Raw genomic sequence first — 13880 nt, 5'->3', positions numbered from 1 at the left:
TTCAGGTCATGTGATTTACAAGAACCTTCCTTTCAATTTCTTAGAACCTGGTTGTTGACTTTTAGTTGAACAACATTTCCGTTCACCTCATTGTGTTTATTCAGCGGGATTTCTAATCAGTTCCTCATTTTATACAATGATTAATATCCCCGTGTGTCAATTCTCCGAAATGTTTATGTGGACAGATCAGTTTAGTTTAGTTTATTTCAGTTTTGTTTAGTTTAGTTTAGAGATACATTTTTTATTCTGATTAAAGAATATTTTGAATGGAGTTTATTTTGATTTAAAAAAAAAAGGGATTGTCCTGTGGACACAGCTCTCTCAACGACACTAAATAAAACGACAAAGAGCTTTATTTAAAGACACCTGGGTTCGATCCTGACCGCGGGTGCTGTCTGTGCGGAGTTTGTACGTTCTCCCCGTGACCTGCGTGTGTTTTCTCCGGGTGCTTCAGTTTCCTCCCACACTCCATTGACGTACAGGTTTGTAGGTTAATTGGTGGGGTATGATGGCACATTGTCCCTTGTCTGTGTAGGATAGTGTTAATGTGCGGGGATCGCTGGTCGGCACGGACTTGGTGGGCCGAAGGGCCTGTTTCCGTGCTGTATCTCTAAACTACATTGAACCTGAACTAAACTAAATCTAGTTTAGTTTAGTTGAGTTTACTTTGGCCCACCGAGTCCACGCAGACTAGCTATCCTGCACATTAACACTATCCTACACACACTAGGGTACGATTCACACCAGCATAATGATCTTTAGCATTGTTTGAATTACTGTCATTCTCAATATTTCAGTCCCACCTTGTTTATGGTAAAGCAAACATACCACAGAGGGCATTGATGGTGATCAAGGTTTAAAAAATGTTCGGAATTTTGATGCATAGATCATGTCTTCTGAAGGCAAGAATGTGGAACGATAGCTTTTTAAATAAAAATAGATTGGTAACTTATTTTTCCTTAGTGGCACGCAGTTTGGTGTTTAGAGTTTACTTCTGGAAGTTCAGTTTAATTTAGTTAAGTTTAGTTTAGTTTAGAGATACAGCGCGGAAACTGAAACTTTGGCCCACCGAGTCCGCACTGAGAATCGATCACCCGTTCACACTAGTTCTCCGTTATCGCACTTTCACATATACTCACTACACTAGGGGCAATTTACAGAATGGCCAATGAACCTAGAAACCTTTGGGAATCTTTGGAGTGTGGGTGGAAACCGGAGCACCCGGATAAAACCCACGCAGGTCACGGGGTGAACGTACAAACTCCGTACAGACAGCACCCGTGGTCAGGATCGAACCTGGGTCACCGGCGCTGTGAGGCAGTAACTCCACCGCTGCACCACCGTGCCGCTAAAGATTTAACCATTCAGGTTGACAATCTTACTTCAGCAATTATGAAAAATCATTTGCTCCAGAATGTTACCTCTTACTACAGACCTCTTACTTCATAACTTCATGAGTGATCGGAGCTGAATTAGGCCATTCGGCCCATCAAGTCTACTCCGCCATTCAATCATGCCTGACTATCTCTCCCTCCCAACCCCATTCTCCTGCCTTCTCCCCATAATCCCTTACACCGGCACTAATCAAGAATCTTTCTTTATCTGCCTTAAATATTGTAGATTGGTTATTTCCTACTAGCCAATTGTAGTGCTTGTAGTAGTTGCTCTGCCTGATATGTGTTTTATATTAGCAAGAGTTTGCCTACGTTATTCAGTATGAGTAGCTGCTAGGAATGATATGTCCTGCAGACTGATTCTGTAAGCACATTTAATAAACATGTGTTGTGTCCTGATATGTGTTTGACTCCACTCATTACAAATATATCCACTGACTTGGCCTCCACAGCCATCTGTGGCAAGAATTCCACAGATTCACCACCCTAAAGAAATCTGACTAAAGATATAAAATTATAAAAGGACTGGTCAAGCTAGATGCAGGAAAAATGTCCCCAATTTTGGGCGAGTCCAGAACCAGGGGCCACACAGTCTTAGAATAAAGGGGAGGTCATTTAAGACTGAGGTGAGAAAAAAAAATTTCACCCAGAGAGTTGTGAATTTATGGAATTCCCTGCCACAGAGGGCAGTGGAGGCCAAGTCACTGGATGGATTTAAGAGAGAGTTAGATAGAGCTCTAGGGGCTAGTGGAGTCAAGGGATATGGGGAGAAGGCAGGCACGGGTTATTGATTGGGGACGATCAGCCATGATCACAATGAATGGCGGTGCTGGCTCGATGGGCCGAATGGCCTCCTCCTGCACCTATTTTCTATGTTTCTATGTAAGTTCCTCCTCATCTCCTTCCTAAAGATACGTCCTTTTATTCTGAGACTGTGCCTTCTAGTCCTAGACTCTCCCACTAGTGGAAACATCCTCGCCGCATCCACTCTATCCAGGCCATTCACTAGGATAGAACTAGTGTACAGGGTCATTGCTGGTCAGTGCGGACAGTGAGTCAAAGGGCCTGTTTCCACGCTGTATCTCTAAACTAAACATTGGTATGTAATTGGACATGGTTAAAATTATATACACCAATCTTTTCCACTCGTCACTATAATTTCGTGTTTCATGTATTTTGTGATAGATTTTGTGATCCTCCTGGGATAAATAAAGTTCTATTGTATTGTCTCGTATAGTATCGTACTCTGTCTCTGTAACTAAACTAAACTCAACTAAATACTCCGAACCCTTGCCATCTATAAATCACCTCTCATGTCCCATCTAGACACCTCCCCCTCATTCATCTCTCTTCAATCCCATCTCTATCACCCTCCCTCCCATCTGTCATTCCTCGACTCGGATGAGTGAGGTGGGCGGTCGAAAGTGTAGGGGGAAGGAACTGCAGATGCTGGTTTACACCGAAGATCCACACAAAAAGCTGGAGTAGCTCAGAGGAACAGGCAGCGTCTCTGGAGAGAAGGAATGGGCGACGTTTCGGGTCAAGACCCTTCTTCAGACTGTCAGGGGAGAAGGAGATACAAAGATATGGAAGGGTAAAGGGCCTGTCCCACTAATGCGACTTTTCAGCGACTGTCTTCGACCTTCAAGCTCGAGGGCACTCGCCTGTTAAACTTCGAACTGGATCGACCGTCAGCGATGAAACCGCGAGTCAGGACACACACACACACACGCGCATCCATGCACGCACGCACGCACACATATACACACACACACACACACATCGCAAAGGCGGGGGCCAGGGAAAGCGGGGGAGCGGTGTCTGAATTCACACTCGCAATGAACAGGAACTTAAAAGACGGCTGGCCCAAAGTCCTTCAGAGAGCGCGGAGGTGGAGCGGGGGAAGAGAAGGGAAGAGAGGGGGAGAGAAGGGAAGAGAAGGGGGAGAAGGAGTGGAGACACTTTTAAGAAGCCAGACAACTTATAATAAAGTTTAGCGGGCATTTAACATTACCGGTCGATTTTTCTTGGTTCTGAAAACTCCGATGAGCCAATTAAAATGCCCGGTCAGCAAAGGAGATTGCCCACGGCTGCCTATAACTACATAGCGACCCCACCCCACTGCACTACAAGTTCAAAAGAACCACGGCAACCAATTTTTACTGAAAAAACGTCCTTGACCAAACTGAAGCCGTGAGTTTGCAGGAACCGCGAACATCCCTCGAGCATGAAGGAGAGTTCCAGTGACCTCCTAGGACCACGTGTCGACCATGCTGCGAGTTTGAGTCGAGTGCAAACTCTTCTAAACTCGCAGATTAGGTTGCCGCAGTGGGACAGCCCCTTAAGGTGTGGAAATGAAACTAATGTGCTCTTGTGATTTGTGTCTGATTCAGCAGAGTCCATTTTCACTTCTTCCTTGACTGCTCTTTTGTGGGCAAGAATTACTGAGTTCTTCTTCCACTGGAAGAGAACATGAAGGAAAAAGGGGAGATGCAACGAGACCTGGGTGTCATGCTACACCAGCCATTGAAAGCAGGCATGCAGGCGCAGCAGGCAGTGAAGAAAGCAGATGGTATGTTAGCATTCATAGCAAAAGGATTTGAGTATAAGAGCAGGGAGGTTCTACTGCAGTTGTACAGGGTCTTGGTGAGACCACACCTGGAGTATTGCGTACAGTTTTGGTCTCCTAATCTGAGGAAAGACATTCTTGCCCTAGAGGGAGTACAGAGAAGGCTCACCAGACTGATTCCTGGGATGGCAGGACTTTCTTATGAAGAAAGACTGGATAGACTCGGCTTGTACTCGCTAGAATTTAGAAGATTGAGGGGATATCTTATAGAAACTCACAAAATTCTTAAGGGGTTGGACAGGCTAGATGCAGGAAGATTGTTCCCGATGTTGGGGAAGTCCAGAACAAGAGGTCACAGTTTAAGGATAAGGGGGAAGTCTTTTAGGATCGAGATGAGAAAAACATTTTTCACACAGACTGGTGAATCTGTGGAATTCTCTGCCGCAGAAGGTAGTTGAGGCCAGTTCATTGGCTATATTTAAGAGGGAGTTAGATGTGGCCCTTGTGGCTAAAGGGATCAGGGGGTATGGAGAGAAGGCAGGGATGGGATACTGAGTTGGATGGGCCGATTACTGAAGGGCCAAATGACCTACTCCTGCACCTATTTTCTATGTTTCTATGAAGTCTCAGTCTCTAATATCTCACAAAATGGGGACACTGATAAGAATCTATCTCTGTGGATTCCAGTCTGTGTAATGTTCGAGTCTCTGCACGTTGTGGTTTAATTGGGTCATGGTTAACAACACAAGACAGGAGATAGAGCCCGACAAAACTGTGGAAATGCCCCGCAGAATGGTTCGAGTTGCTACCTCACAGCGCCAGAGACCCCCGGTTCGATCCTGACCACGGGCGCTGTCTGTACGGAGTTTGCACGTTCTCCCCGTTGACGGATCAGATCACGCGCTCTTGCGATTTGCGTTTGGTTCAGCACTGTACGTTTTCACATCTTCCTGCACCACCCTTCCCTGGGCGAGAGTTACTGAGTTCTTCTTCTTGTGAAACCACCTCAAAGACAAACTGAAGTCTTGAAATATCCTTCAAAAGTAGCACTGATAAGAATCTAACTCTGCTACCCTGACTACAGTGAGCTGCAGTGTTCAAGCCTCTGCAGGATGTGAATTGATTGCTTAGTGGTGAACAGCAAAAGACAACAAATCGAGGTGTACATGCGTTGGAAAGTCCCCTGGAGCCCATGTAAATTGTCCCTAGTGTGTGTGGGATAGCGTTAGTGTGCAGGGATCGCTGGTCGGCACGGACTAGGTGTGTCAAAGGCCCTGTTTTCACACTGTATCTCTAAACTAAACACACTATGTTTTTATCTCTTAAAATATTTTTGCAGTGAATGTATAAAAGAACTGGACAAGCTAGATGCAGGAAAAATGTTCCCAATGTTGGGCGAGTCCAGAACCAGGGGCAACAGTCTTAGTATAAATGGGAGGCCATTTAAGACTGAGGTGAGAAAAAGCTTATTCACCCAGAGAGTTGTGAATGTGTGGAATTCCCTGCCACAGAGGGCAGTGGACGCCAAATCACTGGATGGATTTAAGAGAGAGTTAGATAGAGTTCTAGTGGCTAGTGGAGTCAAGGGGTATGGGGAGAAGGCAGGCACGGATTATTGATTGGAGACGATCAGCCATGATCACAATGAATGGCGGTGCTGGCTCGAAGGGCCGAATGGCCTCTTCCTGTTTTCTATGATTTTATGTTGGATTTGGAAACTAATCTACCACTGAGTGACACCAGTGAGAGACATATTTTAAGATCAGTTTAGTTTACAGATACAGCGCGGGGACAGGCCCTTCGGCCCACCGAGTCCGCATGGACCAGTGGTCCACACTCACTTACACTCTCCTACACACCAGGGACAATTTTACATTGATACCAAGTCAACCAACCTACAAACCTGTACGTCTTTGGAGTGTGGGAGGAAACCCAATATAGGAGAAAACCCACGCAGGTCACAGGGAGAACGTACAAACTCTGGACAGACAGCGCCCATAGTCAGGAACGAACCCTGGTCTCTGGCGCTGTGAGGCAGAAACTCTAACGCTGCGCCACCATGCTGGGTTTGGTGGGGGGTGGGGGTCTGCGATTTCAGTCTTTTGCGTTATAGACTAGTGGGTGAGTCTAGGGCCAGAGGGCACAGCCTCAGAATTAAAGAGCGTTCGTTTAGGAAGGAAATGAGGAGAAGGCAGAGATAGATCAGCCATGATTGAATGGCGTAGTAGTCTAGATGGGCCGAATGGCTTAATTCTGCTCCAACTACTTATGACTAGAGCCAGGATTTTGCCATAAATGCCATGTGCCTTTTCATGCCTTTTTTGATGATTTCACCAGGATAATGGCTTTTTCACGATCGAGTGCCTAAATCAGTCTTTTCTTGCCGTTTTGCTCAAAGGTCGTGCTATTTTCTCTAGTTGTATCGTGATTTCTTGGATCTTGGAAACTTTATTGTCATTCAGACCTATCGGTCTGAACGAAATTTTGTTGCCTTGCAGTCATACATATAATAAAGTAACAAAACACACAATAAACACAAATTTAACATCTACCACAGTGAGTTCACCAGACACCTCCTCACTCCTCACTGTGATGGAAGGCAAAAATCTTAAGTCTTTGTCTCTTCCCTCCTTGTTCTCCCTCTGCGCTGAGGCGATCCAGGCCTCCGATGTTGTGACCCCCACCGGGTGATGGTGCTTTAGTCCCGCGGCTCAACCGTGCTTCGCGAATGGGCCGGTTCAATCTCCGCGGCCCGGGGTGGTCGAAGCTGCCGCCCTCCAGTCCAGTGGAAGAAGCTGTTGCCACGGGAGCTCCAGAAAAACAGGTCACCAACCTGTGACCTGCGAGCTCCCGATGATGTCATCTACTGGGCCTGCGGCCGAACCTCCAAAATTGGGTCGCTGCCGCGGTCAATTTCAATGACGTTTTCTACGTTAACACATTAATATTAATGTTATTATTAACGTGTTAACATAGTATAACTTACAAGAAAATGTCCACCACCAGGGCGAAACCGGGGGCACAGCGGTCATTCATTTGTTCATGCCGCTGCCCGCTGGTTCAGCCTTCTCCAAGATCTATTTAAGAAAGAACTGCAGATGCTGGAAAAATCGTAGGTAGACAAAAAATGCTGGAGAAACTCAGCAGGTGAGGCAGCATCTATGGAGAGAAGGAATAGGCCACGTGTCTGGTCGAGACCTTTCTTCAGACTGATGTGGGGGGGGGGGGGAGTTGGGAAAAAGAAAGGAAGAGGCAGAGACAGTAGGACTTGAAGGAGAGCTGGAAAGGGTGAGGGGGGAGGAGGGAGAAGACAAGGGCTATCTAAAATTAGAGAAGTCAATGTTGATATCGCTGGGGTGTAGACTACCCAAGCAAAATACCCAAGCTTTTCTCCTCACTACATTTACTGCTGGCTCCAGTCGCATATCTGAGTTTTTGAGTGGTCTGTGCAAGGCATTCATTGATGCTGGAATTCCATTTGGAAATTGGAAAACAAATCTCGCAGAGTTTTTTTAGAGAAATTCACAGAGGAACATATACCAAGCGAGTCATAATTACGGAAAAATTATGTCGACATCAACTTCAACATTGTTGTGCAGAAAATTAGAGTTGAAGTTGCATGCAACAAAATATGGATCTCAATAGACGAAACAACCGATGTTGTGAGGAGATATGTTGCCAATTTGGTCATCGGTACACTGGAGGCAGGTCAACCATCAAAGGAGTATTTGTTGACATTGGAAGTATTGGAGAAGTCAAACAGCTCAACTATTACTCAGTTGTTTACGTCTTCGCTTGCTGATCTTTGGCCAGAAGATATAAAACACAAGAATGTTCTTCTGTTTGTGACTGATGCAGCTCCGAACATGAAAAAAGCTGCTCGTGCTCTTAAAGTTTTATTCCCCCAAAATGTTGCATTTGACATGCTTAGCTCAAGGACTTCATAGAATTGTCAAGCACATACATAGTTTGTTTCCAAATGTCGATCGCCTAGTTTCCAATATCAAGAAAATCTTCCTCAAAGCATGTTCAAGGAAATGGCACCCGAGATTCCACTACCTCCTCAGCCCGTTTTGACGAGGTGTGGTACATGGCTCTCTGCTGTACTCTACTATGCTGAAAATTTCGAAAACATAAAATAATTTGTCAACTGTTTTGAAGAAGAATCTGCTGCAGTCAGGATCGTCAGTGAAATAATGCAGAAAAAGTTCCTCCACCGCGATCTTGTGTTTATTGCTTCCAATTTTGCAAACTTCCCACAAGCTATCACTTCCCTTGAGAAATGTGGCAAAACATTAGTGAATAACTTGCAGGTTTTCAACAAACTGATGATATCCGTATAATTCCTGACGATGTAGGTAAAGATATACAAGGAAAATGTGAGAGAGTGATTTTAGCTAACAAAGATCTTGAAGAAATACCAAACATAGCTAAAGTTCTCAAAGGTAGTTGTAATGCACAAGATATCGACATGAATATAGATTCTGTAGCTTGTTTTGGGTATGCACCAGTGACCTCAGCTGAAGTAGAAATAAGTTTTTCACAACTGAAGCATATTCTGTCTGAGAAGCAGCATAATTTAACATCAGATAATTTGAAAAATTGCTTGTAATTATGTGCAACCAGGCAACTTTGGTCATTTAATGTAGAATAGTAAGATTAAACGAGAACTTACCAGTTTGAAGTTTGATCTTTATTTTATTGGGAGTAACGTTGAGGGAATACGTGAAGAACCCCGCCAGGACGCATGCGTGTCATTCTTCAAAGCAGCGGTGTGAAATCACAGATAACTGTAATGACTAAACATAGTAAGATTAGAGAAGATATACCAGTTCACGATATGATCAAGGGTGGGAGCGGAGGGCACGTATTCCCTCAACGTTACTCCTCATAAAATAAAGATCAAACTTCAAACTGGTAAGTTCTTGTTTAATCTTACTATTTTACTTCGGAGTCACGTGAGTGACTACGTGAAGATTTTAAAGCTCTGTGATTTCATGCCGTGGAACGAGTCCATGCGTCACATCTGCCTTGATTTTTGGGGAGAATAGAGTTAACATCATTAGACATCAATACGATATTGAAACCCAACAGTAAAAATATTAACACCAATTATTGCCCCTATTTATGGGGTAAATTATATACAGAACTTAAAGTTGTTTCTGCAAATGTTCCAGGTTCAATGACTGGTTTGTTATAAAGTCGTTGGAAAGTTCCTCCGTTGACCATCCTGCTGTCTTGAGGATTTGGTCCATTGGTACGTCCAACTTCATAGCTGCCAATGTAGCTGCAGTCCTGGTGGAGTGAGATTTGAAATGCTAGTGTCCACTCCAGCCTATTTAGGACTTGTTTTAGTCATCTAGAGATGGTCTGGACTGTCACTGTTTTGAGTGGCTGTTAGTAGCTAATTAAAGTGACATTTCTTCCCTCTGATGATCTTAGTATACTTCATATATGATAGTAAGTGTGTTATAATACAGAGACGACCATCTGTAGGGTAGGCTCTGAATTCTGTTTTTTAGGCCTGTTGACCCCTGTCTGTTCTGTATGACTGTTACATTGATGTAAAACTTAAATTCCAGATGAATTAATCATGTTGTCCAACCTTATTTTCTGTAGTGACTGGACCCTTAGTGCCGTGACCAGGACCATCAGCATGACTGTTTTCATAGTCAGTTTCCATAGGAACAGAGCTGTAGCTGGAGACCAGTTTCTTAACATGGTCAGTACAATGCTCACATCCCATATTTGGGAGTACCTGGTTCTTGGGGATTAATTTTAAAATGCCCATGAGTTTGTTTACCAGGGTGTGTCCCAACAGAATGCTGCTCTGTACCTTCGACAGGTATGTTGACAGAGCACTTCTGGCGCAGTTGATGGAACTATGACTGAGCCTCTCATCGTAATGGAGGCTTACCAGGAATTCCAGAACAGACGGGATGTTCATAGACCTGTGGGTGATGATTATTGTTGTGACAGTACTTCCCATTTCTAGATGATACCAAGTACTGATGTTTGGGTGGACTGTCTGTGACCGTCAGTCCCAGGTGTAGAAGAGGTGCTTTCAACTCTAAAATAAATAGGTTAATATATAATAGTGACATGGGTAACTCCCCTTGTTGCGGGAAGAACCAGTAAGTTAGGTCTATGATGGATGGTGATATATGGTACTGACCCATGTTGATATCACCAGGACCCATGGTTGCGTAGGGCAATCAGGTATTATCAAAATTCGAGACGTGGAGTTTATAGTTTCTTCCTAAATACTCGACTGATGAGGCAAAGGGAGGGATGCATAAATGATTCCCCAATCAGCGAAGATACATCTGAACCACTACCCCATGTTCTGGCTCCCAAGAACATAATTTGATAACTGGTAAGAGCATGGATGTGAATAGGTCGTTATCTGGTGTTCCATACCGTGCTGTTCCAGTAATACATATTTTATCCAAAACCCATACAGTGTTTTTAGACGAGCGTGACCTGATGTCTGACACTAAATTCAGTTTCCCTGGTAGTTGGTAGCTGATATCAAATCTCTGTCTGGATACGCTATTAATCCAGATTAATAGAGACCGTAACTCTAAGACTATTGCCTCCATCACGGTGAGGAGGTGTTTGGTGAACTCATTGTGGTGGATGTTAATTTGTGTTTATTGTGTGTTGTTATTATTACATGTATGGCTGCAGGCAACAACATTTCGTTCAGACCGAAAGGTCAGAATGACAAATAAAGGATTCAATTCAATTCAATTCAATTCACAAATAGTGTTGGCCAGATAGTCACATGGTGTCGATATGTTTCTACCCATATGGTTGACATATGCTACCCCGGTGGTGTTGTCAATTTGTAGACTAACATACTGGTGATATAACCCAAAACAATATGACTTAAAGCCATGACTTGCACTCACTTCCCCAGGTATATATGCCCAACGTTAGTAGTGATGCCTCCTGTGCATTCCATCTCACCCACAGCTGGAGATGGAATTAGTAGCATCCCAATCCAAGGCCCATCAGTATGTGGTTCCATAGACGGGTAACTGTTAATGTTTGGTTAGGAACAATGCCTAATGTATGTTCCACCATTTTTGTACCATAGTGGCCTCTGTTGGTTGCTTCATTAGTCTGTCAGAATGACCCCCCATAATTTATTGAGTGACGCGTGTTTGCGCTCAGTAATTTGATTATGTAAAGGTCCGATATCATGTGGCTGGCACACAGCCCCTAATGCCAATTATTCTACTACCAGTCTGAGGGATGGTTTAGTTCCCTGCAAGCCTCCATAAAGGCTGTACCCTTTCTTACGGCAAAGTCACTGCCATGTGAACTGTGTTAACGGTGAACCGCAGACGATCTGTTGTGTTAAATACATCTGTGGGCACGTCCAATGAGTACTATATAGCAAGCATATTTTAATACCATGCTTGCCATGTAGTACCCTAGGATCAATACCTTAGTTGCACCAAAGGTTCCCATCTGTAATGAATATAACGTACGAAGTATTCAAATTAGTCAAATCTAAGATGAAGTGGCAACCACCTCTATATTATGATAAGGATATTTAGGGCACGAATTCCTGTGATTCGTGTTGGATGTCCTCCATAACTCCTATTTATATGGGCACAGTAGTTCAGTATGCGCTTGAGTTGTTTCTTTCCCTGTAAGCATGAACATTCAGTTCGGTACATGCTAAACTGGAGGATAATGGAATGCATAATTCTAAGGTATACCCCTATACTTCTGAAATTTAAGTGTCGGTAGAAATAATTCTATGCATACAGATAGATCTGTTATCTCCCACCAACCTCGTAAGGAGTCAAACCCACCTTCCTCCATGGTTACTATTAGTAGGTTTGTTACTATTTTGGCATCCTCCGTGGTCGTTGAGGTGCCGGTGTCTGTGATGAGGGTTAGCGCATTTCCCAGGAAGTAGTTTTTAAGACATTCCTTAATGTGCCCCAGAGTTCCCTCTATGTGAAGTTCTTTCCCTGTTAAGATAAGATGCCTCCAAATTTTAATATTGGAGGTCGGGAGGTTCCAGGTTAGCATACAAGGCCAGTGCATCCTGGTGATCTAGTGTCATGTCTTTTGTTTATAGTGCGGCCGATCCCGTCCCGCTGTTAGGACTTAGAACTTTCTTTCGTTTCAATTCCCTGCCCTACCATGTTTTGGTTGATACTGGGAACATTCAGGTTTTGCAGTTCCCTGATGGTAAGTGTCTTCCAATAGGTTTTCTGCACCCTATGTGTACTAGGGGTATGTTCTGCTCCCCTGTTCAAGTGCAGCCCAAAATTGACCCCCTATACTCCCCTCTGATGAGGGAGAACACTGTGCAGCCCTACAAGAGGTACTGCTGTAGGACTTACTAGCTGCCCCTCTGTGACTAGTCTCCATCTCATGGAGCTGCCACTTACCTGCTCCAACAGCCGCTCCAGCTGGCCCAGATGCTCTCGGGCACCCAACCGGCTCCAATACGCATGGTCACTGACCGTCGCGGCTGCTCCTGAAGCCGCTACTCCTGAGGCCGCTCCTGCTCCAGTTCCTGCAGCCACTCCATCCGGCTCCAATGCTCACGGGCACTGGCCGTCGCGGCTGCCCCTGAAGCCGCTCCTGCTCCAGCTCCTGCAGCCTGCCCAGGATTGACTCTCGGTGTTCCCCTCTGATGAGGGAGAAACACTGTGCAGCCCTACACAAGGTACTGCTGTGGGCTTACTATCTGCCCACTGTGGCTAGCCTCCATCTCCTGCCACTTTGGGGTATTTCCTCCAGCAGCCGTTCCAACTGGCTCTTATGCTCTCAGGCATAGGCCACTCCCGGCTGCTGTTGCCCCCATCCTGCAGCCGCTCCAACCGGCTCCCGTGCACTGGCCGCTCGCGGCTGCTTTGTTTCTCCTGCAGCCGGTCCAACCGGCTCCCGTGCTCTCGGGCACTGGCCGCTCACGGCTGCTTGGTACCTCCTGCAGCCGCTCCAACCGACCCCCATGCACACAGGCACTGGCCGCTCACGGCTGCTTGGTACCTCCTGCAGCCGCTCCAACCGGCTCCCGTGCTCTCGGGCACTGGCCGCTCACGGCTGCTTAGATCCTCCTGCAGCCGCTCCAACCGACCCCCATGCACACGGGCACTGGCCGCTTACGGCTGCTTGGTACCTCCTGCAGCCGCTCCAACCGACCCCCATGCACATGGGCACTGGCCGCTCACGGCTGCTTGGTACCTCCTGCAGCCGCTCCAACCGACCCCCATGCACACGGGCACTGGCCGCTCGCGGCTGCTTTGTTCCCCGCTCCCAGCCGCTCCAACCGGCTCCCATGCGCACAGAGCACTGGCCGCTCGCGGCTATTCAAAGTCGGACTCATCGGAGTCAATGACTCTGTTAGTTGAATACCTCTCCCGACCGGCCGGGGCCGGTGCGGGAGCGAAGCCGGGCACAGCTGTTCCCATTACGGGAGATTAGCGTGCCTTTGGCTGCTGCTGCCGGCTGCCCACAACTCCGCGGTTCTCCCCCGCCAGCTTTCCCGCAGCTTTCATGGATCCGGTCCATGTCTCCACCTGCAAGGTAAGTGGAAGGAACGCAGAGTCTTCTTCCCTGCTGTTCCCGACTTTCAAATTCTGCTGCTAAGGGAACGTCGTTCCCCCTGTGTGACTCGTCCTGGCGGGGTTCTTCACGTAGTCGCGCACGTGAATCTGAAGTAAAATACCTTTATATTATCATTTTTAACTATATTTTGGGGGTGGAAATACATGCCTTTTTTTGTCAATAAGTGCCTTTTTTGCATTTTTATTATGCCTTTTGGTCTGCCTATTTCAGAGTTTTTTAGCACCTAAACATCCTGGCTCTACTTATGACCTTATGACTACATACCAATATAGACTTGTTTCTACTTTCACGTTCAAAGCAACATCCACTTTTAAAGA

The sequence above is a fragment of the Amblyraja radiata genome, chromosome 30, assembly GCF_010909765.2.
Source record: "Amblyraja radiata isolate CabotCenter1 chromosome 30, sAmbRad1.1.pri, whole genome shotgun sequence".
Taxonomy (NCBI): Eukaryota; Metazoa; Chordata; class Chondrichthyes; order Rajiformes; family Rajidae; genus Amblyraja; species Amblyraja radiata.
Note: the sequence above shows the minus strand (reverse complement) of the source record.